We start from the raw sequence: 24,474 nt of genomic DNA, 5'->3' as shown, positions 1-24,474 counted from the left end.
TGACCTGGAAGACAGAATGGTGCAATTCACTGCCGCAGAACAGAATAAAGAAAAACGAATGAAAAGAAATGAAGACAGCCTAAGAGACCTCTGGGGCAACATTAAACGTAACAACATTCGCATTATAGAGGTCCCAGAAGGAGAAGAGAGAGAGAAAGGACCCAAGAAAATATTGGAAGAGATTATAGTCAAAAACTTCCCTAACATGGGAAAGGAAATAGCCACCCAAGTCCAGGAAGCACAGAGAGTCCAGAGAGGATAAACCCAAGGAGAAACATGCCGAGACACATAGTAATCAAATTGACAAAAATTAAAGACAAAGAAAAATTATTGACATCAACAAGGGCAAAATGAAAAATAACATACAAGGCAACTCCCATAAGGTTAACAGCTGATTTCTAACCAGAAACTACAAGCAGGAGGGAGTGGCACGATATATTTAAAGTGATGAAAGGGAAGAACCTACAACTAAGATTACTCTACCCGGCGAGGATCTCATTCAGATTCGACGGAGAAATCAAAAGTTTTACAAGCAAAAGCTAAGAGAATTCAGCACCACCATACCAGCTCTACAACAAATGCTAAAGGAATTTCTGTAAGCAGGAAACACAAGAGAAGAAAAAGACCCACAAAAACAAACCCATAACAATTAAGAAAATGGTAATAGAAACATACATATTGATAATTAGTTTAAACATGAATGGATTAAATGCTCCAACCAAAAGACAGGCTCGTTGAATGGATACAAAAATAAGACCCATCTATATGCTGTCTACAAGAGAGCCACTTCAGACCTACGGACACATACAGACTGAAAGTGAGAGGATGGAAAATGATATTCCATGCAAATGGAAATCAAAAGAAAGCTGGAGTAGCAATACTCATATCAGTTAAAACAGACTTTAAAATAAAGAATGTTACAGGAGACAAGGAAGGACACTACATAATGATCAAGGGATCAATCCAAGAAGAAGATATAACAATTATAAATATATGTGCACTCAACATAGGAGCACCTCATTACATAAGGCAACTGCTGACAGCTATAAAAGAGGAAATCGACAGTAACACAGTAATAGTGGGGGAGTTTAACACCTCACTTACACCAATGGACAGATCATTGAAACAGAAAATTAATAAGGAAACACAAGTTTTAAATGATACAATAGACCAGATAGATTTCATTGATATTTATAGGACATTCCATCCCAAAACAGCAGATTACACTTTCTTCTCAAGTGCTTATGGAACATTTTCCAGGGTAGATCATATCTTGGGTCACAAATCAAGCCTTGGTAAATTTAAGAAAATTGAAATTGTATCAAGTATCTTTTCCGACCACAACACTATGAGACTAGATATCAATTACAGGAAAAAATCTGTAAAGAAAATACAAACACATGGAGGCTAAACAATACGTTACTTAATAAGAGAACACTGAAGAAATCAAAGAGGAAATAAAAAAATACTTAGAGACAAATCACAATGAAAACACAACAATCCAAAACCTATGGGATGCAGCAAAAGTAGTCCTAAGAGGGAAGTTTATAGCAATACAAGCCTACCTCAAGTTAACAAGAAAAATGTCAAAGAATCTAACCTTACACCTAAAGGAACTAGGAAAAGAAGAACAAACAAAACCCAAAGTTAGTTGAAGGAAAGAAATCATAAAGATCAGAGCAGAAGTAAATGAAATAGAAACAAATAATAGCAAAGATCAGTAAAACTAAAAGCTGGTTCTTTGAGAAGATAAACAAAATTGATAAATATTTAGCCAGACTCATCAAGAAAAAGAGGGAGAGGACTCAAATCAATAAAATTAGAAATGAAGAAGAAGTTACAGCACACACCACAGTAATACAAAGCATACTAAGAAACTACTACAAGCAACTCTATGCCAATAAAATGGACAATCTGGAAAAAATGGACAAATTCTTAGAAAGGTGTAAACTTCCAAGACTGAACCAGGAAGAAATAGAAAATATGAACAGACCAATCACAAGTAATGAAATTGAAACTGTGATTAAAAACCTTCCCAACAAACAAAAGTCCAGGACCAGATGTCTTCACAGGTGAATTCTATCAAACATTTAGAGAAGAGCTAACACACATCCTTCTCAAACTGTTCCAAAAAATTGCAGAGGAAGGAACACTCCCAAACTCATTCTATGAGGCCACCATCACCCTGATACCAAAACCAGACAAAGATACTACAAAAAAAGAAAATTACAGACCAATATCACTGATGAATACAGATGCAAAAATCCTTAACGAAATACTAGCAGACAGAATCCAACAACATATTAAAAGGATCATACACCACGATCAAGTGGGATTTATCCCAGGGACACAAGGATTCTTCAGTATATGTAAATCAATCAATGATACACCATATTAACAAATTGAAGAAAAAAAACTATATGATCATCTCAATGGATGCAGAAAAAACTTTTGACAAAATTCAACACCCATTTATGATACAAACTCTCCAAAAAGTTGGCATAGAGGGATCCTACCTCAACAGAATAAAGGCCATATACGACAAACCCACAGGAAACATCTTTCTCAATGGTGAAAAACTGAAATCATTTCCTCTTAGATCAGGAACAAGACAAGGATGTCTACTCTCGCCACTATTATTCAACATAGTTTTGGAAGTCCTAGCCATGGCAATCAGAGAAGAATATGAAATAAAAGGAATACAAATTGGAAAAGAAGAAGTAAAACTGTCACTGTTTGCAGATGACATGATACTATACATAGAGAATCCTAAAGATGCTTCCTAGAAAACTACTAGAGCTAATCAATGAATTTGGTAAAGTTGCAGGATACAAAATTAATGCACAGAAATCTCTTGCATTCCTATACACGAATGATGAAAAATCTGAAAGAGAAATTAAGGAAACACTCCCATTTACCACTGCAACAGAAAGAATACAATACCTAAGAATAAACCTACCTAGGAAGAGAAAAGACCTGTACTCAGAAAACTATAAGACACTGATGAAAGAAATTAAAGATGTTACAAACAGATGGAGAGAGAAACCATGTTCTTTGATTGGAAGAGTCAATTTTGTAAAAATGACTACACTACCCAGAGCAATCTACAGATTCAGTGCAATCCCTATCAAATTCCCAATGGCATGTTTTTACAGAACTAGAGCAAAAAATCTTAAAATTTGTATGGAGACACAAAAGACCCCGAATAGCCAAAGCAGTCTTGAGGGAAGAAAATGGAGCTGGAGGAATCAGGCTCCTGGACTTCAGACTATACTACAAAGCTACAGTAATCAAGACAGTATGGTACTGGCACAAAAACAGAAATATAGATCAGTGGAACAGGATAGAAAGCCCAGAGACAAACCCATGCACCTGTGGTCAACTAATCTATGACAAAGGAGGCAAGGATGTTCAGCGGAGAAAAGACAGTGTCTTCAATAAGTGGTGCTGGGAAAACTGGACAGCTATATGTAAAAGAATGAAATTAGAACACTCCCTAACACCATATACAAAAATAAACTCAAAATGGATTAGAAATGTTAATGTAAGACTGGACCCTGTAAAACTCTTAGAGGAAAACATAGGCAGAACACTGTGACATAAATCACAGCAAGATCTTTTTTGATCCACTTCCTAGAGTGATGGAAATAAAAACAAAAACAAACAAATGGGACCTAATGAAACTTAAAAGCTTTTGCACAGCAAAGGAAACCGTAAACAAAACGAAAAGACAACCCTCAGAATAGGAGAAAATATTTGCAAACCAATCAACAGACAAAGGTTTAATCTCCAAACTATATAAACAGCTCATGCAGCTCAATATTAAAAAAACAACCCAATCCCAAAATGGGCAGAAGAGCTAGACATTTCTCCAAAGAAGACATACAGATGGCCAAGAAGCACATGAAAAGCTGCTCAACATCACTAATTATTAGAGAAATGCAAATCAAAACTACAATGAGGTATCAGCTCACACCGGTTAGAATGGGCATCATCAGAAAATCTACAAACAACAAATGTTGGAGAGGGTGTGGAGAAAAGGGAACCCTCTTGCACTGTTGGTGGGAATGTAAATTGATACAGCCACTATGGAGAACAGTATGGAGGTTCCTTAAAAACCTAAAAATAGAACTACCATATGACCCAGCAATCCCACTACTGGACATACACCCTGAGAAAACCATAATTCAAAAAGACACATGCACCCCAATGTTCATTGCAGCAGTATTTACAATAGCCAGGTCATGGAAGCAACCTAAATGCCCATCAACAGATGAATGGATAAAGAAGATGTGGTACATATATACAATGGAATATTACTCAGCCATAAAATTGAACAGAATTGGGTCGTTTGTAGAGACGTGGATGGATCTAGAGACTGTCATACGGAGTGAAGTAAGTCAGAGAAAAATATCGTATATTAACACATATATAAGGAACCTAGAAAAATGGTACAGATGAAGTGTTTTGCAGGGCAGAAATAGAGACAGAGATGTAGAGAACAAACATATGGACACCAAGGGGGGAAAGTGGTGGTGGGATGTGTGTGTGATGAATTGGGAGATTGGGATTGACATATATACACTAATATGTATAAGATGGGTAACTAATAAGAACCTGCTGTATAAAAAAATAAATAAAATAAAAATTAAGAAAAAAAAGAATGATTAGCATACTACTTGGTGTATATTAAGCACTTCATAAATGCTTATCCGTAGATAAGAGATAGGAAGAATACAAAACTGGTTTATGATGTTTACATGGAATAGCAATGAGCTGCATTATGTTTTAATAAATATATTTTGAATAGATTGTATGATTATCAATAATTTGATTAAGCAGCTTTATAGGAATTGTGTGAATTGGTTGTCATAGACTGAGTCAGTGATGAATAATTATAATTGTGTGTTGAGGTAGAGCTTTTTTCATCTCTGAAATAATAGTGAAAGTGAATGGGGGAAAACAATTTGTTGCTTTATTTATAAACAGCTTATGTATGTAGTGAGATCAAGTTCTACTCAGCTTTATCAGTTTCTCTTATTGACTCTCAAGCATTATTCTAGGGTAATTTTTACTAGGTCATTTTTACTACACATGTTTAAAATAGGCTTAAAAAGTAACAGTTTGTAGAGTTTGAGTTTCATTAGGGAGATTTAAAATTTTATGTTTAGAAAGCATTTGTTTAATTTTACTCATGTCTGTGTGCTTGCATTAGTGTTTTGTTTACTTTTTTTCCTTTTGTGTAATGGAAGCCTTTCATATTTGTCTTGGGTCTTATATTCTTTCCCATTTATACAAGTTTTCTTAGAATGCTCTTCCTCTATAGGTAATTCCTATAGCATTTTCTGCAGTTGTAGTATAGCACTTACCAAATACCGTTGCAGTTCTATAGGGGTTTTGTTTGTTTGCTTGTATACTTCCCTGTTTTCCATACTAGAATTTAAGTTCCTTAAGGATAAAGACTCTGCCTTAGCAGTCTTTTTCTTGCCAACGACTATCCCATGTTTTTGTACCAAATGGGTACTTACATTGTTGCACGAATGTGTAGTTTAGTAACTCTTCATAACTGTAGTATTTCTGTACAGTAATCTTTAAGATTGACCTTTTGTTCTTATTTCTTGTTGCATAATATCCCCTTTATGTTTTCCTGCCTTCTAAGACTGTCTGGTCAAAATCAGATCATTACGCATACCCAGACATCAGTCAGCAATTCTACAGTACTAAAAGTTCAGTGGATTCTAAACTTGGTGACAGTTTTATGCTCATCAGTCTTCTTCATTCTCAAATTTTTTTTTTTTTTTTTTTTTTGCGGTACGCGGGCCTCTCACTGTTGTGGCCTCTCCCGTTGCGGAAAACAGGCTCCGGACGCGCAGTCTCAGCGGCCATGGCTCACGGGCCCAGCCGCTCCGCGGCATGTGGGATCTTCCCGGACCAGGGCACGAACCCGCGTCCCCTGCATCGGCAGGCGGACTCTCAACCACTGCGCCACCAGGGAAGCCCGGTTCTAGAACTCTTGAAAGGGCTTTGTTGCTTTCTGCTAATTTTTATGTACTTTAAGAAGGTAGTTGTAATTTTGAAAGTTTCTGTATTTTTTCTTTAAAAAAAGTATTATCTGTGTGTTTTTTCTCCCAAATTATGAAAGTAATACTTTTTTTGTCAATATTTTGTAAGATATCCAAATTGTACAGAAGACAGACCTGAGAGGTCTGGTATCCTTACTTTTCAGAGATAGTAAGTGAAAACAGTATTGCCTATATTCTTCCAGATTTTTTGTTAGTAATTTTATAAACGTATTTTTATGTGCATTTATAAAAATGGGATGATATATAAACACCATTTGGAAACCTGATTTATTCACTTGCCTTTGTTCCATGTTAGTTGATATAGGGCTTCATGCTCTAGTAACCACATTAAAAAATTTTTGAAAGAAACAGGTGGCATTCCTTTTCTTTTCTTTTTTTTTTTTTTAGCTGCGCTGCATGGCTTGCAGGATCTCAGTTTCCTGACCAGGGATTGAGCCCAGGCCATAGCAGTGAAAGCCTGAAATCCTAACCATTAGACCACCAGGGGACTCCCTTAATAGTATATTCTATTTAACACAATGTCTAAAAAAATTACCATCTCTACATGTATTAAATACAAAAAATAATGAGATGTTTTACATTTATTTTTCCCCCACACTGAGTCTTCAAAATATAGTGTGTATTTTATACTGATGGCACATCTCAATTAGAATGATAAACTTTCATTGGAAATACTTGATCTGTATTTAGAGTTTTTAAAATTTACAGTTGAAAAAGTAGAGTAACATATCCCAGTTTTTCCAAACATACTTTATAGGATAAATTTCTAGAAAAGGAATTGATAGTGGAGGTTTATTTAAAATTTTTGGTATATAGTTGCAAAATTGTCCTGGATAACATTGTACTGATATATGTAGAGTCAACAGTACATAATGTCTGTTTTCCTATATTGTTTCCAACACTGGACATGATTGGTCACTCACACAGACACACAAAAACCGTATACCAAAGTGAATATTTTTACGTATTTATGCTACTTTTTTTTTCTTCCTACTTTAATTGGAAGAAAAGGGCCATTCTCACTATAAATATTTCCTTGGCAGAGCCAGAAGTCATGAGCAGCTGTGAGGAATTAAGGTAGGGGGCAGGGATGCAAAAGAATAACTCAAAGAGGATGTGATCTGCTCTAGTACCACGTAAATCATAGTCTTAACAAATTTACCTCGTGTACTCTTTCTGAGGAAGCTATTGAAGGTCTCTCAAAAAGAAGGGAGTAGATAAAGAGGAAAGAGGTGAGGAGAATTTATCAGGGTAAGGATGAACAAATGAAGATGACTTAGGGAATAAATTCAGACTGGAGCGTGTTTTTGTCAGATTCCATGCAGAAAACAGATGGCAAAATCAGCCTGAGTAATGGAAGACAGTTTAATCAGTGGACCGTTCACAAAGGTGTGGGTTGGGTTAAGGGAGCTAACAAGGATGGTGAAGCACCCAGGGTTAGCAATAGCAGGCAGCCAGCTAAGCCTGGGCCTAAAAGGGCAAAGGTGGAAGTAATTATTGGCAATTACAAGAGCTACTGCTGTAAGAGAGGGGCCACTGGATGAGAACTGTGGCCTTAGAACAACATACCGCCTACCAAACTACAGGAGGAAGTGAGGGGGATGAAGAACCCAACCACTCTCTCCTCCTTTCCAATGGGTATTTCCCCCCTGGCTGAACCCATGGGAAGTCAGACGACAAGAGAACATGGGTAATACAGTCTGTAGAGGTCAGCCTTTTTGGATGTGGAACTGATGGAGAACGATGGTGAGTGGATCTGGGCAGAAAGAAAATAGCCCAGTTTAGAACTGGAGAATGGAGGGCTCCAGAAAGGATGTCACTAAAAAAAAATAAAACAATAGGGTACCTGATTTGCTTGAGTATGTACATTAAAACGTAAATTGAGGGCTTCCCTGGTGGCGCAGTGGTTGAGAGTCCACCTGCTGATGCAGGAGACACGGGTTCGTGCCCCGGTCTGGGAAGATCCCACATGCCGCGGAGCGACTAGGCCTGTGAGCCATGGCCGCTGAGCCTGTGCATCCAGAGCCTGTGCTCCGTGGCAGGAGAGGCCACAACAGTGAGAGGCCCGCGTACTGCAAAAAAAAAAAAAAAAAAAAAAAAGTAAATTGAATCATCTACCAGATAGTATGGAGATATATTAGTGACTTAACTAAAAAGTGGAATATAACTTATGGGAAAGGGAAATGTATAAATAAATGCTACAGCAGAGACATAGATTAAGTACCCTGGAAGGGTAGGGTTGGTTGTGGATGGGAACAGGCAGAATTAAGGAAGATTTCATAAGACATTTAATGGAAGAGGAAAATTTTAACATAAAGAATTGAACAAAAAGGACTTTTCCCCCAGGTATGAGAAAGAATAAGTCAAAGTTGCAGAGGAAAGAAATTGCAGGGCTTGTACTGGAAATGGCAAGTACAACTGACCCTTGAAAAACTCGGGGCTTAGGGGCAACCCCTGTGCCCAGTCAAAAATCTGAGTATAATTTATAGCCTGCCCTCCGTATCTGTGGATTCAACCAACCTCAGATCGTGTTATACTGTAGCATTTACTACTGAAAAAAATCTGCATATAAGTGGATCTGTGCAATTCAAAGCCGTGTTGTTCAAGGGTCACCTTTAGTTTGATATGGAAGACAGAGGAGGGAGAAATAAAGTGGGAAAAGTATTCTGGACTAAGTCAAGGGGAGCCATATTCCAGGCTAAGAAGTTTGAAATGTGCTCTACGGAGTAGTTGTTAAGTGCCAGAGTCAAACAGACTTCAGTTTGATGCTCAGCTATGCCATTGAGCTTTTGGCAATGGACAAGTTACTTATCTTTGCTAAATTACAAAATTGAGCAAGGAGATGGTTGTGAGGGTTAAATGAGATATTTCATACGAGGTGTTTAGCTCAGTGGATGAACGGTACCTAGTAAACCCTTGGTAAACAGTTGCTTAAGATAGGGGAAAGGCAACAGGAACTTTTGAAAAGGGATACTGTCATGATTGTACGTGTGCTTCAGGAAGGTTAATCTGGCAGTACTCCGTAAAATGTAAAATGATTGTCAGCTAGAGACACTGAGTTGGGGGTGACTATCAAGAAGTCCATAGAAAAACCCATGAAAGAAATAATGTGTATATGATTTAAGGTAGTAGTATGAGAAGAGAGAAGCTGAAGGAGGTATATGTGAGATATTATGGAAGGAGAATTGATGGGAGTTGGTATAATTAGTTATTAACATATTTAGGGGTATTAAGGTTATAATTTTCAGTACGTAAATTTGACCCCATGGGGATAGCTAATTTATCTAACAGGATCTGGTCTATTGTATTTTTATGGTATTCATTTTTCAAGCTATACATTAATATTATCAAAACAGTTGTCAAGACAGGACATTTGGCTCACTATGGCAGGACATACTGAAATTGGAACAATCCAGAGTAGAGAATAACATTTTAAAAATGTTACTGAGAAGTTGGGATATTGGTAGCTTAGTTTCACTTTTCAAATAGGTTGGAAAATTCACTTGCATTTTCTACTGTTTCTCCACTTGACTACTTCTGCTGCTTGACTGAGTATTTAGAAACTGAGCAATAGATGTTATGCTGCCGCAATCTGGCACTATAGTAACTTTGTAGTCTCTTAACACATGTAACAGTGAAATTAATTACCAGATTAAACTTCATTTTATGAAGCACTCAGTTGAGGAGAAAAGATGAATTTTCTATAATCATATTGTAAAGGTAAAAGAATGATGTAATTATGTGATTTTTGAAAGGAAGCCTGTAGTCAGTATGGTATTGTCTTACAGAAATATAGCTAACTTAGCACTGTGGATCCACATAAAGTTTCACTCATCTGGGTTTTAGTTCCTATTCTAGTACTTCTAGCTCTGACTTAACTTGCAGTGCTTGCATATCTTCTGGAAAATGGGGATATCTGACCTGCTTACCTTTCAGGGCACCTGTGGAGATCAAATGAGATAATGTGCTTGGATTACTGTGGAAACTGAAAAGCTTTACAAATGCAAGATGTGAATATGAAATCACTTACAAATTTTCATTTCTAGCCTTTGGTTCCCTGACTAGCAGTTAACAGCCTGACAGAATTCCCACTTTAAATGCAATACTTCTAAAATGGAATTTATCGTCTTTCTAATCCTCCCCCTCCTCTTTCTCTCACTTCCAGGAAGAGAAACTTTATTCTCTGAATTTTCCTGTTTTAAGGTCCCATAATTTCTGCCAGGTTCAATTGTCGTGCTCAGTATTTTAGAATTGTATTTGGTTCCTGGTCTCCAAAGCCTGTCAAATCATCCTTTGTTATCAGCATTGTTTGAAATTATCCCTTTTCCTTTCTTCTCCTATTTCCTTTATCCTCCCATGCATAAGTATTAAAACATTGTCTCTATTGGCTTCTCTACTTACATTTCCCCTAGTCAACTCTGGTTACAGTGTAGAGAAGATTTAACTTTCTAAAAAACCTTTTTTTGATTCTTTTAAAACGCAGAAACCCATAGTCTCCCATTGCTTGCAGGAGAAAATTCAAACAATTTAGCTTGCATTTAGAGTCAGTTCTGGCTTTATCTTCTATCTCTTACACTGGCTCTGTTCCTTATCAGAGACTGTTCTTGTTCTCCAACTAGGCCATATATATTGTTGATCGGTAGCAATATTACTGAAAAGCCATATTGCAAGTAATTTTATCCCACAAGTTTAAAAATCCGTTTCTAGTCAGTTTGAAAATGTTGTAAATTAACTTTTGTCTTAGTGCCTTTTTCAGAAGCTTTACTTAACCTTTTGGATGCATTTAATCTTTCATTACCAAGTTGTTGAAGGTGATAATGGGGCAGTTCAAGTAACCAACCATTTGATATCTTTGATACTGTTTGGCTTTTAACCAATTCCTACTATGAGTGTGTGGTCTTGAATATCTCCAAAGACCACCATATCTTCTATTTTGTGTTTGATACAAGCAAATGGAGAATTTTCCCACTGAATTGAAAAAAAAAAACAATACTTTTCTCTGCAGAATATTACATAATATATAGGGAGCTTATTATCATCTGGTTAGCAAAATGATTACTTGTTCCTCCAACAGTTTTTTTTTTAAACTTATTTATTTTATTTATATTTATTTTTGGCTGCGTTGGGTCTTCGTTGCTGCGCATGGGCTCTCTCTAGTTGCGGGGAGTGGGAGCTACTCTTTGTTGTGCTGCACGGGCTTCTCGTTGCTGTGGCTTCTCGTTGCGGAGCACGGGCTCTAGGCGCACGGGCTTCAGTAGTTGTGGCTCGCGGGCTCCAGAGTGCAGGCTCAGTAGTTGTGGCACACGGGCTTAGTTGCTCCGCGGCATGTGGGATCTTCCCAGACCAGGGATCGAACCCGTGTCCCCTGCATTGGCAGGCAGATTCTTAGCCCCTGCGCCACCAGGGAAGTCCCCTCCAATAGTTCTTAATATTGCAAGGTACTACTATAACAGGATACTATCCAGATTTGTAAAGGAACATGGTGAATGATTTTTCTTTAAGTAGTCCCATTGGTCCCTGGGAATAATTATGGCCAAAGCTAAGTTTTAGGCATAAAAAAGCAAGAGGAGGCTATTAGGTATCTGGATCTGCAAGTGTGATTTTCATAGAAGTTCATTGGTTAAAAGAGAGACTCTATGGACAAAGTGAAGGAAGGTTCAAACTGAGAATAATCAATAGAAGTTTTCTTTCTTTCCTCTTTGTATTGGATAAGACTAGATAAAAGTAATGGCAGGAGTGAAGAGCTTCTATTCTGAAGTCATACAGACTTGGTATGAGTCTTGGCTCTGTCATTTAGATTTATGACCTTGGGAAGCAACTTAACCTCTTCATACTAGTTTTCCACATCTGTAAACTTGAGGATAACTTTGAGGAGTTGGAAGGATTGAATGTGAATAATATATGTGAAATTTTTGGCACCCTGCCTGGCAAGAAGTGCTACTGCTTCTACTTCTATTAATACTAACCGCTATCACCATCACTGCTACTCAAAACCATTTAAATAATCGTTCTACTTTTGGCCTCTGTAAAATACTACATAAGGATGTTGTAAGGATTATATGATACGAAGGACTTGAAACCATATACATAAAAGTGCACGTTACAGCTGTTGAATATTTATGTTGAGGTGCTCTTTGGGCAAAATACTTTGCTTCTTTAAATTTGTCTTCCTTTTTGTCTGGGGATAACAGTAGTACTTAAACTTGTAGAACTGTTTGAGGATTAACTATGTAAAGTTTGGTAGCCCAGTGTTCAGGACACAGAGAGAATCAGTAAATAATACTAGCTTGACCATTAAATGTTTTGTCTAAACACTTTTTTAGTCTTGTTTGGGCCGCTCTTAATGTAAATATCATTTTATATGCATGTTTAGTCTCTGGCCAGATGGTAATCGTTTGATGCCGGTGTGGGGTGGGGGGGAATGTATCATATGCTGGAATATGTTATTGAAATTGTATTTGCTTTCCCACTCAGGTTCTGGTATGCAATACAGGGCAATTTATTTGGCACCAGTTTTTATTCCATTTACTCTGTTGCTATTCTGTTGGCGATCGTTACCTTGTTGAATTTCTAGATTTATTGATCTCTGCCACTTTGTCAAGTGACTTAAATTTTTCTGGACCTTACTTTATGATTTGTAAAGTAAGAGTAGTTCATGAGATTAAAGGTTTTATTATTTAAACATTTAAGTTAACAGAACTTTTATTCCTTGAACCTTAAAAAGAATGACAAAAATGAGCTTCTGCTCTTTCCATCCACTGCCAAGATGACTCTTGAAATAAATCCTTTCCTGAACATTTTGAAAAACACTAGATGATATTTAAGCATCTCTCAGCCGCAGTTTATTTGGAAACCAACAGTACTGTACTTGAAAAAGAGTTGAAACACAATCAGTGAAAATAATCTAACGATCAGTGAAAATAATCTAAGTGGTTATTAGCAAGGGAGCTTGACTGTTTAAAGTTTTGTCTTGGAAGTGTGAGAAGCTTATTGAAAATTATTGAATGAGTGAATGCCTCAATTTTGGGTTAGTGATTGCTTGGTTTAACTCAGGTTCTCTCAACTTTGGCATTACTGTCATATTTTGGACTGGATAATTCTTCGGGGGTGGGGACGCTATCCTGTGCATGTTTAGCAACATTTCTGGCCTCTGCTAAGTAGATGCCAGTGGCACCCCTCAACCCAGTCCTGACAATAAAAAATATGTCTAGACATTGTCAAAATTCTCCTGGTGGGGACAGGCGGAAGGCAGAATCACCCTTGATGGAGAGCCACTGTAATCCAAAAATGTTTTAAGAAGAGTCAAGGTGATATTTATAAATAAATGTCTGATAAACTGGTAAATGAATATTTTAGGATATAGATATTTAACAAATGATAAATGCAGCATTATTTTTCCAGCTAATTTTTCCATGTTGTCTTATTTTTATTTTTGTCTTAAGGCAATCATATGGCCTAAAATTACAGGGTGAGAATAGGAACTTGAAAATTAAATCTTTCTGTTGCAGATATGTTTTATATACAACTTTTGCCAGTTATGTCCAAAGCTGCTAAGTCTCTGAAAGTTTTCATCTGAGAAAGATGTGTCTTCTAAGCTATTGACATGGCCTTATTGATATCCAGTTACATTGAGCAGGAATCATACCATTCTTTTTTTTTGTCTGTGAGAGCAGATGACTTATGTGGCTTTAAGTTATATGTTACCCCTACTTCCCTTTGAAATATTTACTCATTTGATTTCTACTTTGAGGATTTTTTTCAAATGAAGGAATTTGCTTCCATTCTATACAAATATATCTGACATACTACATTCTAAATATATAAATAGTTTTAAAGCTGTGAGTGTAGCAGTGGCTTCTTTGGCATGCAGTTATCTGGATGATAAATAAAGATACGTTTATCTGAAACCTAAACCATAAACTAAGTAGAATTTTAGAAATGCCATTATTATAGGACTTGTCAGAATGTTCCATTAAAAAATAAACCCAGGACATTTGCATTTGGTCTTTTTCTTAAGTTAAGGGGCTTGGTTTGTCAGTTGTATAAATCTGTTTTGCAGCTTAAAAAAATTTACATTGTTACCTATTGAATTCAGTTTACTTCAAATATATTATTTTTTATTTTAAAAATATTCTGTTTAGTTCTCCATAAGGAATAATTGAAAAAACTAGTTTTTCAATTAAATCTTTGGTGAGTTTATATATTTTTGCTTAAATTGTTGTCACTAGTAATTTCTGAGCTAGTACTTTTCATGACTAGCCCAAATACAGTTGACGCTTGAACAACATGGGTTTGAACTGTGCAGGTCCACATACAGGTGGATTTTTTTCAGTAGTAAATACTATAGTATTACAGGATTCATGGTTGGTTGAATCCATGAATGCAGAATTGCGGATATGGAGGAATCACCTGTACGGAGAGCTGCCTGTAGGTTATACATTTTCCATTGCACAGAGGGTTGGCGTCCCTATACCCGTGTTGTTCAAGGGTCAACTCTATTTGAGTTTTGACTTGTATTTACTTAGTTTTAGATATAGTTAAATTTCTTCTCTGTGAAGATGATGTGTGGGGCATTCATTGTTGGAAACTAAAATTTTTGCATTGAGTTAAACATTTATTGAGTAAATAGGTTTTTTTAATGTGATGTCAGTAAATGACTTGGTCTTCTTTTAAAATTGGTTTTGTTGAGATATAATTGACATGTAATAAGATGCAATTTTAAATGTGTAATTTAAAATCAGCTCAATAGGTGTAACTTACATTAAAATTTAATAATTTTAAGTGTTCAATTTGATGAATTTTGAAAACAACTTTATCGAGGTATAATTTACATTCCATAAAATTCACTTGTTTTACAGGTACAGTTTGAGTTTCATTAAATTTATATCGTGTAGATATCACTGAAATCTAGTTTCATTACACTTCCATCCCATAAAAAAATTCCCTTGTCTCCTTTTATAGCTAGTTTCTGCTCCCATCCACAGCTCCAGGAAACCACCAAACCGCTTTCTCTAACAGCACTAATTTTGCCTTTCCTAGAAATTTCATTACAAATGGAAATCATACAGTATGTACTCCTGTGTCTGGCATTATGTTTTTGAGGCCATCCATGTTGTTGCATATATCAGTAGTTCATTCTTTTTTATTACTGAATAGTATTCTGTTTTTTTAATTTATCCATTCACCAGCTGAAGGACATTTGGATAGTGTCCAATTTTAAGTTATCATTATTAATAATGCTTCTATGAATATTCCGTATAAACCTTGTGTTTTTTTACAACTAAAAATATGTATTTCTCATATGGAATCAGTGGGTTATATCATAAGTGTATGTTTAACTTTTTAAGAAACTGTCAAACTGACTACCGTTTCATGTTCTCACCTGTATTAGGGTTTCAGTTTCTCCACATCCTCTCCAAAGCTTAGTATTGTCAGTCTTTTAAATTTTAGCCATTTTACTGTGTTTGTAATGGTATTTCATTGTGTTTTTTTAAACAGCTTTATTGAGTTATAATTCACATACCATGTACAATTCATCCATTTCAAGTGTACAGTTCAGTAACTTTTAGTATATTCAGAACTGTGCGACCATCACCACAATCAATTTTAGTCTTTTCATCACCCCTCAAAAGAGACGTGTACCCCCCTTAGCCATAATCCCCCCACCCCACCCCACCAGCCGAAGGCAATCACTAATTTACTTTCTGTCTCTCTAGATTTGCCTATTCTGGATATTTCATAACTGGAATTATACAGTATGTGGTCCTTTGTGACTGGCTTCTTTCAATTCTGTTTTTAAAGTTCATCAATGTTGTAGCATGTAGCAGTACTTTCTTTTAATTGCCCAATAATATTTCATTTTGGATATACAACATTTTATTTATCGGTTGATGGACATTTGGATTTTTCCCCCCACTTTTTATATTAATAACGCTGCTGTAAACATTTTTGTACAAGGTTTTTGTTTGGACATATATTTCATTTCTCTTGGTCGTATACCTAGGAGTGGAATTACTCTGTGTTTAGCCTTTTGAGGAATTGCCAGACTATTTTACAGTGTGGCTGCACCATTTGACATTCCCAACAGAAGTGTATGAGAGTTTCAGTTTCTCCATCTCCTTATCAGCACTTGTCTTTTTGATTCTAGCCATCCTAGTGGGTGTTGTGGTGTCTCATGGTTTTGATTTGCTTTTCTCTGATGGCTAATAATGTTAAATATCTTTTTATGCACCTATTTAATAAAGCCATTTGTATATTTTCTTTGGAGAACTGTCTATTCAGGTCCTCTTCCCACTTTAAAATCAGACTATTTGTCTTTTTATTATAGTTGTAAGCGTTTGTTACATATTCTACACGTAAGTCCCCCATCAGATAAATGATTTGCAAACATTTTCTCCCATTGTGTGCATTGCCTCTTCACTTTCTTGATGGTGTCCTTTGAAGCACAAGGTTTTAAGTTTTGATCATGTCTAATTTATCTATTTTCCTTTTGTTGCTTGTGCTTTTGATGTCCTGTCTTAAGAAACCATTGCATAATCAAAGGTCATGAAGATTTATTTATGCCTGTGTTTTCTTCTAAGAGTTTTATAGAGTTCTTACATGTGTGTTTTTGATTCATTTTGAGTTAATTTTTGTATATGGTGTGAGGTAAGAGTGCAACCTAATTTTTTTGCATGTGGATATCTGGATATCTAGTTGTCCTGGCACCATTTAAGAGACTGTTTTTTTCCCATTTAATTGTCTTGGCACCCTTGTTGATAATCAATTGCCTGTAAATGTTAGAGTTTATTTCTGGTCTCTTAATTCTATTCCACAGATTTCTGTCTATCCTTATGCCGGTATCTCATTGTGGTTTTAATTAGCATTTTCCCTAATGATTAATGGTGTTGAATATCTTTCCAAATGTTTATTTTTTGCCATTTGTACATCTTTGGTGGTCAAATTTCTTGCCTCTTTTTAACAATTGTATTATTTGATTTTCTGAGTTATAAGAGTATTTATAGTGAATATAAGTATTTTGCAAATATTTCTCTTTTTATAGCTTGCCTTTTCATTTTCTTAACAGTATCTTTTAGTGGCATATTCTGGGGTGGCTATTCTGCCACTTTTTCAGTGGATCCTAAAAACCTTGTGGTATCAACAGATCTTTGCAACTGATTGGATAATAAGGCTTGAGGAAGATTTAGATCTAGATAGTGCTATAATTAACAATAGTGGGAAGAAGTTCAGGTCAGTTTGGGATATATTGAAATTGAGATTCTGGTGACATCCAGAAAGTAAAAATGTACTTTCTGTTCCCTCAATCTGGAACCCTTTATTTCTGGATCTTCCCACAACTGACTTTTTTTTTTTTTTTTTATCATTCAAGTCTCAGCTTAATTATCATCTCCTAAAATAGGCCTCCCCTGACCATCTTATCTAATGTTGCCCCTTCCAAACATCACTGTCTATTGTATAACCCTGTTTTACTTACTTTATAATTCTTTCTCTGAATTCATCTTATTGTGTATTTGCTTTTTATTATCTTTTACCCTATCAGAATGTAATCTCCCATTAGGACAGGATCCTCTTCTATCTTGGTCTTCAATGTAGCATCAACATTCCCCCCTCTGAATTAACTGTGGTTCTTGTCTGTCAGATCCTTTTTGAATCTTTTTGGATCCTAAACTTCTCATTTTCTTGACTTTATGAAACTATTTATAAGGTTTAAAATGGATCCAGAAGTTGTAGTTAAAGAAAAAAACCAAAAACTGCCTTTTTGTTTGAGCTTAACCTAGAGATAAAAAAAAAGTCATTAAAAATCATCTACAAAAGGGTCTTGTGCTTTTTTTTAAAAACTTTTAAACCAGTTATGTTTACCTCTTTCTTATCATTGACTTCAGGTAATTTATATTGATTTTAATTGATGTTCATTAGAGATGGGTGTGTGTACATTTTTATTGCTTTATACTGAGAAACCCTAGTCATCTGAAAACAGAATTGGATATCATATTGAATTAACTTTTCTCTGCCATTCCCTCCCTCTAAAAGACACTACAGACTTTTACACTTGATTAATTGTCTCTTTTCTGTTTTACAGAGTAAGAAAGTTAGTCTGAGTTCTGTGAAAAATCAGAGAAGAACTAAGGATAGTAGACAAGGACTTTCCAATTTGCATAATGTAAGTTCTTTTCACTATTCTTGGCCTGAATTTTGTGTTAGCTGACAAAGCTGTTTCTATGGAAACAAATAGTGCAACTTCTTAGAATGTCAGAGGAATGCTGATCACTTAAAATGAGACTTCCCAGCTGCTGGTCAAAGGGCATTACTCCTGGGAGAAGGGGAGGAAGGATGAATTGAAAAAAAAAAATCTAGAGTTCTAAATGCTAGTGTAGACCGACTGTGTTTTCATATGAAGTATATGTTTTACATATCCCTTTGCCTAAAAGTTAGGATACTGATTATATAGAAACTGGTCTTCCTGCTAACAGTTCATGTTTCCCAGCTCTCACACAAATGGTTTTGTTTCTTGGTGTGGAGTTTTCAGTGGGCCTATATCCCTATATCCCTATTTCAGGCCCCCCAGTCTCAATCATTTGTACTTATTGAAGCTTGTTTAGCTTCTTTTTACCCCCTTCTTCTGTATTCAATTCACATAAGCAGAGCCCTTTCTCTCCACTAGTTCAAAGTTAACATTGAAATAGCTTTGGCCTACGAGCCTGAAAATTCATTTTCTTCTTTTGTGGAATGTGTAAAGAGTTTTGCTTTGTTTTTAAAATTTTTCTTTCTTTTTTTTTTTCCATGGGGGTGTGGGTATAATAAGCTGGGACTTTGATTAGTATTTGAAATGTGGGCCTTTGAGGCATTTTTATTTATTTATTTATTTTGCGGTACGCCGGCCTCTCACTGTCGTGGCCTCTCCCGTTGCGGAGCACAGGTTCCAGACGCGCAGGCTCAGCGGCCATGGCTCACGGGCCCAGCCGCTCTGCAGCATGTGGGATCTTCCCGGGCCAGGGCACGAACCTGTGTCCCCTGCATCAGCAGGTGCACTCTCAACCACTGCACCACCAGGGAAGCCCTGAGGCATTTTTAAAACAATTTATTTATAATTAGAGTTTTGAGATGAGAGGAATACTCTTAGGACCAGCAGCTTGTAACTACATTGTCTGCATAAGTCAGTCTTTCATTGACATATAAGGAGGTAATTCTCTAGTTCAGTTATTTACCAGCCTCCAAATTGTCAAACAAAGGACTGTAGGGTTTTTTTCTCACCCCCCCCGCCCCCCCACACCCCGCCCCGAGAGTGAGAGAATAATTCCTTTGGACTGGTACTCTTTCATTGTTTATTGTTATGTGATGACTACATAAATGAGCTAGAATATTCATGGTTTGCCTGTTTAAAAATTATAATGATCTTTAATGCTAAAGCTGTGGGACACAGCATAATGTTTCTTTGATTCTGGAAGAATCTGTCATGGACCTCATGAATTAACTTGTGAGCATTATGAAGTCTTTAGGAGTGTTGGTATGATGAGATCATTATTTAACTGGGGTGATCTGGAAATATTTCTTGAAGGAATAGTGATTTATGGTAGATCTTGAAAGCAGAAGATGAAAGGAGAGCAGTTCTTATTTCTTAGTTCGTAAGACATTTGGGCAGGAAGAGAAAGATATGGGATAGGCAGGCACAAATGAGGAAGCTAACTTAGAAGCCTTGTACAGGAAAGTAGTAAAAGATACAGTTAGAAAGTTTGGATTTACCTTGTGAGTTTAGACTCTGTTCTCTAGGCAATATGAAAGCCATCAGATGTTCTGAACACAGGAGTAATTTGCTTATATGGTTAATTAGGCGTTTATCCCTTAGCTAGTTATCAGGGCTATAGAGATCAATAAGACAGATCCTTGCTGATTAGATCATTTACCTGTATGACGTATAATCACCTTGAAATTGTGTCTAAAACTAAACCTGTAATGCCCTTTAATTTATCGCCCCTTCTATCGAATTCTCCATCTTAGTTAATGACATTGCTGTCCACCTTGTGACCCAAAGATAGTGGCCATGAAGTCACACTGCCTGGGTTCATATTCTGAAGCCTCCAGTTTGCTTGGTCTTATACTAGGCAGTGTCACGGATCCAGAGAAGGGTCGGCATGGTTCCTGACTTCCAAGCGTTTCTAGTCTGGGGCAGACAGACAGAGATACAAATAGCTGTAGTCGAGTTTGATCAGAGATGTGGTAGGGATTGTGGGATTTCAGAGGAGGCACATATCCAGTTTGGGAAATTATGGAAATCCAGAGGAGGATGTATTTGAGCTGAGACTTAAAAGGAAAATAGGCAAGGATTAGATCCTAGGCAGCCTGGTTCTGGAGCCTGTACTCTTAAACATTGTGCGGTCTTGGGTAACTGGGTAGATACAGTGGCATTGATTAGAATTGAGAATGGAGGAAAAGGATCAAGGAGAATAGAGGGGATTAAAGGGAAATATGAGTTTAATTATGGACACATTAATTTCTAGATCTCTGTGAGACATTTTGGTAGATAAACTAATGGACAGGGATCCTGTCTCTGTAGCCCCAGTACCTAGCCAGGGGTAAGTGCTCAACTAAATTTATGTTCAGATCACCCCTTTTTTCTAAATCTTTGATGGCTTTCTTACTGCCTTGAGATTAAGGACTTATATTTAAGACCTTTCATAAGTTGGACCCAGTCAAATTTTCTAGCCAGTATTCTCTTATACAAACTGACTGCTATAGTTCAACTAGCTTTGTTTGTACTTTTCCCATACCTTTAATTTTTTGTCTTTAGTTCATATGGCCTCTTTCTTTTTCCTTCATCCTGTCTTCAAGGCCTACTTCAATCCCCATTCCTCATTTATAAAACAGGCATATCTGGACCTACTTTTAGAGTTTTAGTGAGGATTAAATGAGTGAATACTATGTGAAGTGCTTGCAGTAGTGTCTGGCATAGAATTATGTGCTCAGTAAGTGTTGTAGTTGTTGTTACTACTACTACTACTACTTCTTCTTCTAGTGTTACTACTTCTATCCTTTTTGCCCTGCTATATGAAATATAGACACCAAGTTTTAGGAATTCTGTAACCTACATGCTTCTTTAATATAACTTTTCTTCATTCTCACTATCTTAAATTAGTTCAGGACCCCATTTCTTTCTTTCTTTCCCTTTCTTTCTTTCTTTCTTTTGGCTGCATTGGATATTTGTTGCTGTGTGCTGGTTTTCTCTAGTTGCGGCGAGCGGGGCCTACTCTTCCTTGTGGTGCACAGGCTTCTCACTGTGGTGGCTTCTCCTGCTGTGGAGCACGGGCTCTAGGCACATGGGCTTCAGTAGTTGTGGCACGTGGGCTCAGTAGTTGTGGCTCGTGGGCTCTAGAGCGCAGGCTCAGTTGTGTGGTGCATGTGCTTAGTTGCTCCGCGGCCTGTGGGATCTTCCTGGACCAGGGCTTGAACCTGTGTCCCCTGCATTGGCAGGCGGATTCTCAACCACTGCGCCACCAGGGAAGCCCAGGACCCCATTTCTTACAGTTGCCCTCAAACTGGTCTCATTGCCACCCTTCAGTCTATCCTCTAGTCTTCTACCAGAGTGATATTTCTCTAAAAGTGAGTGTGATCATGTTAGTCCCTGCTTTAAATCCTATGATGATTCTTACTACTTTCAGGATAAAGGTCAAAGTTTTCATCTGTTACTCTTCTCCAACTGGCCCCCTGCTTGCCTTTCTCGTTTTATCATTATTCATGTATGACATGCTCCCATTGTCCCATCCAGCCATTTTGCATTCCATTCTACTTTATACAAGTGCCATATTCTCACGTTCTTCCTTCCTTTTGGTCTTGTGTTTCCCTCTGCCTGGAATAGACTGTTCTATCTGGCTAATTTTTAGTTGTTTTTTGAAATGCTGCTGGAAGAAATGTGTCCTTATGTTTTGAGGGTTTGCTTTGACTATCACAGACTAAATTTTAGAGCCCATCGTCTGAATTTATAACATTTCTAAGTTCAGTTGAACAAATACTTAATGGGCATTTCCTATATGACATGTATTGTGTTAAGTACAGGGAAGGTATAAAAATAAGACATGAATGACCCGTTTTTAACAAATTTAGAATCTAATGAGGAGAAATCAACTGAGAAGAATAATCATTCATTTTCTTTGCTGTCTCGGCCAGTGGACTATGAACACGCTAAGGGAGATGTGACCAAAATGGAGATTTAAGTGAATTAATATCAGGTTGCAGAAATTTTTCTGAGGGTAAAAGACTAGATCCAGATAGACAAGCATGATTATAGTCCAAGCATGAGAACTCTGACTGAGATCACCTGGCCTAGTTTCTCTTGCATGATTGTAATTTCCACCTCCATGATTTAGTACAGTGAATATGGACACAATCTTATAATTTTTAAGCTAAGTTTTAATTTCAAATCATAATTTTTGTAGACCAGCATATATATAAATAAAAAATACTCATGATTAAGTTTGATTTTTAATATCCCATAAATGTTGTAAGTAGAGAAAGTTGAGAGTTTTAATTTTCTGGAAGTAAATATACTCCTAAATTTTAAAAATTAAACATAGCACTACAGTAACTCCTACATAAATTTCTGCTTACTTGTAATGAAAATATTAAATAAGATAAATTTGCATTTGCATATAATCAATATTATAAAACAAGAATTATCTAACATAATTTTTTTAATATATAAATTTATTTATTTGTTTTATTTTTGGCTGCATTGGGTCTTCGTTGCTGCACACAGGCTTTCTCTGGTTGCAGCGAGCAGGGGCTACTCTTTGTTGCAGTGCACGGGCTTCTCACTGAGTGGCTTCTCTTGTTGCGGAGCATGGGCTCTAGGCTCGCGAGCTTCAGTAGGTGCAGCACGCAGGCTCAGTAGTTGTGGCTCGTGGGCTCTAGAGCGCAGACTCAGTAGTTGTGGCACACTGGCTTAGTTGCTCCGCAGGCATGTGGGATCTTCCCAGACCAGGGCTCGAACCCGTGTCCCCTGTGTTGGCAGGCGGATTCTTAACCACTGGGCCGCCAGGGAAGTCCCTATCTAACATAATTCTAATAGCTCTCGTTTTAATGAAAAAGAAGGCAATTTAATGATAAATAAGGTATTTCTATGTAGATCGCATAATTATAAAAAAATAGAGCTATAATTTGGACGGAAGACAGAAAAATCTACCAGAGTTCTTGTGAAAATGTAATTCTAGTGGCTCATGTAGCTTGCATCTATTTTCCTGATTATTGGTCTAGTGGTTTTCCTGGTAGTCTGGGTGGGTTTGTGTTAAGCAGTCTGTGACAAGATGTTTGCTTGAGAGAAGACTGGCTGGCATTAGGAATATCATCTGAAAACTCAGCTTTTGCTTAGTTGGCATGTTCTCTAACCAACCTATTAACTGGAGTGCTACTCAACTCAAGGAGGTAGTAGGTTTATTATTGTAAATATTTTTAAAGTCTTGAGCAAAAGAAGACTAATTAGATTTAATGTGTGGGTTTGCACATATATAAATAATCTGCCTATTTATGCCCAAGAAATGGCTTGATGAAAAGCCATTGTCATCCAGTAAAATATTTTTCTTGTCTAAAATATGTTGAAGGATTTTTAAAATAGGAGAATCAAATTAATACTAAGAATTAATATAAGTATAAATAGTTTTTAGTTCTAAAACTTTATCTCATTTAAAACTCAGAACAGGGGACTTCCCTGGTGGTCTGGTCGTTAAGACTTGGCCTTCCAATGCAGGGGGTGCGGGTTCAATCCCTGGTTGGGGAGCTAAGATCCCACATGCTTGCGGCCAAAAAAACAAAACATAAAACAAGCAATATTGTAACAAGTTCAATAAAAGACTTTAAAAATGGTCCACATCAAAAAAATCTTAAAAAAAAAAAACTCAGAACAATTCTATGAATAAATTTTCCAAAGGAATCTAAGGTTCAGAGAGAGAAACTAGTCTTAAATCATAAAGCTAGAGGAAGTAGCAGAGCCAGAATTAAAATTCAGTCTTCTGGTCTCCAAGTCCAATATGTTCTTGTTTGCTGTATAGTGTGACTTTAAAACATTTTTGAGTGGTAACAGATACTACCATTTTCTCTAAATGAATCCTCTGAAAGAATTAACCCTAATTCTTTTTTTACTGCCACCAGTTATAAAGACTGATAACTGACATAGTCTTTTTCTCACTTAAGGTAGTTTTATCCTGTAGATGCCTTAGCTGCTAATTAAAATTTCTTTTTCATTGGGTATCTTCTTCATCTCATAAACTCAGAAAAGTGAATTGTCTCCCATAGTGCTGCCTTTATATCGAGTCAGCAACATGGCTTGCTGTATGCCAGGTTCTTTAGGAGTTAACTAGGAAGGGATTTCAATCTCATGTATATTAATTGAGCATAAAGGATTGTG

At 36.7% G+C, this 24,474-nt stretch overlaps 1 protein-coding gene across 2 annotated transcripts in view; it reads left to right on the top strand.

Annotated features, from left to right (window-relative positions):
- Nucleotides 1-24,474, top strand: part of PALS1 (protein associated with LIN7 1, MAGUK p55 family member) — a 102,879-nt gene that overhangs the window by 11,643 nt on the left and 66,762 nt on the right. For both annotated transcript variants that reach the window (XM_067732810.1, XM_067732817.1), the window contains exon 2: nucleotides 18,163-18,243. The gene's annotated coding sequence lies outside the window, so the exon portion shown is untranslated. The remainder of the gene's footprint in view (nucleotides 1-18,162; nucleotides 18,244-24,474) is intronic.

Source organism: Pseudorca crassidens, chromosome 1, assembly GCF_039906515.1.
Source record: "Pseudorca crassidens isolate mPseCra1 chromosome 1, mPseCra1.hap1, whole genome shotgun sequence".
Taxonomy (NCBI): Eukaryota; Metazoa; Chordata; class Mammalia; order Artiodactyla; family Delphinidae; genus Pseudorca; species Pseudorca crassidens.
Note: the sequence above shows the minus strand (reverse complement) of the source record. Positions and strands in the feature narration are given on the sequence as shown.